This window comes from Notothenia rossii (assembly GCF_949606895.1).
Source record: "Notothenia rossii genome assembly, chromosome: 4".
Taxonomy (NCBI): domain Eukaryota; kingdom Metazoa; phylum Chordata; class Actinopteri; order Perciformes; family Nototheniidae; genus Notothenia; species Notothenia rossii.
Genome location: NC_136902.1, coordinates 51,092,514 through 51,095,013, shown reverse-complemented (window position 1 = coordinate 51,095,013; position 2,500 = coordinate 51,092,514). Strand labels below are relative to the sequence as shown.

General features: G+C 34.9%; 1 protein-coding gene across 1 annotated transcript in view; it reads left to right on the top strand.

The window, feature by feature from the left end:
- The window catches only part of LOC307034842 (uncharacterized protein), a gene marked incomplete at its 3' end in the record, with an annotated part of 91,409 nt that overhangs the window by 6,013 nt on the left and 82,896 nt on the right, over positions 1-2,500 (top strand). The gene's annotated exons all lie outside the window — the stretch shown is intronic.

The following is a 2,500-nucleotide window of genomic DNA, read 5'->3' as shown; positions in this document are numbered from 1 at the left end:
ATTTCGAGCGATACACACCACAAACCCACTGAACAGATTACCCAAGATCCTCAGCTTGAAGCTCGTTGATTGGATGTTTTAGCCGCAATGCATGTTGGGATATGATGTTAATGTGATATGATATCCGAAAACATTTTAAAAAAATAAAATAATACTTTATTCCGAGTGTTCTTGCTTTTCTCTTTGGAAGTCATCACATAACGGCATTGTAATACACGGTTCGGCTGCATTAAATATTACATATCTGCCGTAGTTCTCTATTTATAGAGCCCTGATGAGAAGACTTCTAGACAAACAGGAGAACTGCCGCCAAAACTGAATATGTGACGTGGATTGCAAATATATCAGAAATTAAACAACATCTTGCATTTCTTTTCACAAAATACGTCTCCTTGCAGTATCAATAGTAATTCGGCTGACTTTTATATTTGATCCAATTGGTAGATAGGTTATATTTACACCATAACGGTGCACAGCTGATAGAAAAGGACTTGTAGTTTTTAAAGATATTACTGATTTTCTTTGAATATAAGAATGTAAATACTGAGTTGAGAGAATAGTCAGGGGATTTGGGTGATGGGAGATACATCTATGGAATCACAATTTCAATAGCTTACCATTAAATGATGGATATACCTTTCTGTCTGTGATGTTTTACAAATCAGATATTAATGTGTAGAAGTAAAACATGAGAAATAGTATAGCAATATACAATTATGTAAAAACATGAATAAAACTAGTAAACTACACATCTTCAGATGTTATACATACATAAATGTCCTACACTAATAATACAAAGTTATTATTAGTATGCTGTGTGTACCTTGTGTGCACCGCCTAGTGGTTAAAGCACGTTATTGAATTATTTGTGTTGAATAATGTTATTTTTGTTGAATAATGTTATTTGATGAAAACAATATTAAGAGTACATACTTTCATAAGGGGAAAGTAGAAGGTCAATGATAGAAATATAGAATATAAAAATCAAGAAGATACTGTAAGTGATCTCTACAATAATACAGTTTAGTGCTGGATGTACAAATATATTAATATGAGGATGTGCAAAACAGACAAACTAATTAACCTTTATTAACACATTAAAGAATACTTTAGGTTAAGGTCTTCTTTCAAATAAGAAAAAAGCTTTGGGGGTATATATCCACAGATAAATATTAAGCCTGGCAAAATACTTAACGTCTAATATATTGCTTTCCTGCAATGTTAACTATGTTGAAGCACTTATTTTAACTGATATTATACACATTAATTATACTCTTATGTATGTAGATAGTATAAGAAAAGTGCAGAATTTGACAGTTTAATGGTGGAGGTATACACACATATTGATAGATGTCTTGTAATGCACTGTTGAGGAACCTGCGACCCAAGTTTTTCATTCATTGCATAACTACACCGTAGTTGTGTATATGATATGTGAATAAACCTTAGAAAATCTTGAAATCTTGAAAGGGATGTGCAAAATAGAAATTATATACAGTTTTTAATTAACTATAAGTAGAGAATAACGAGTAATGAATATACTTTATAGAGATCTGCAGATAAATGTTTAGTCTTCTCAAGCACCAACTATCAAATATCTCTCCTGATTGTTGGCACTTGACAATCACCTTTCCCTGAATTTTATTCAGGTGTAACTAAAGTCTGCTTTAAGGGTTGTTTATATTTCACATCATTAATCAGAATCTGCAAAGTAACTCAAATAAATGTAGTGAAGTAGAAATACCAGGTTAACCTCTGAATAGCAGAATTACAGAGTAACAATGAGCTGTCATGTGGGTATATATTAATGCTGCGCATTATGGATACAAGCCATTTTCACCCATTTAGTAATTACATGTTTTAAATGCGTACACACCAATGTGTTTCCTTTTGCCTAAACCTGTGAGAGACAGAGAGACAACATACACAGTTTAATACTGTCAACTTCTAAATTTGGGAAAAACGTCTTTTAAAACTACAATTCCCAGTAGAGACGTGCCATAGAGAACATGTTGCAAAACACAAAAGCCAGCACGTGTAGTTCTGGGGGGGGGCGTTCGAGTCCAGTTTTGAATAGTCTGCCATGGGTTCGTTCAATTTCAAAGAGCTTGGCGCTCGGCGTAACCTTGGCGCACTGCCACTCCAACATCCAATCCCAGAGCTTGAAGATTAATCACGGGGTTTGTCAACGGGACTGTAGTCCCAAACGATAGCTGGGGATTATGGGTAGTGTAGTGTCTTCGGCCATCCTAAACTGATTTTTTTTTCGGATATCATATCGCATTAACAACACCACATCTGGCGTCACAGAGATTTTCTGCGTCACTTTACAGCCCCGCCCACTTTTGGGGAAACCAACGCTGTCATTTGAACTTCGATCAAGCCTGAAGCCACAGAAATCTTCTTTTACTATCCTTTCTTCTTAGAGGAAGTACAGAAACACGTAACTCTGGATTTGTTTTAATGTTTGAGGTGCAATAAACGACACAGCAGCTTTTTG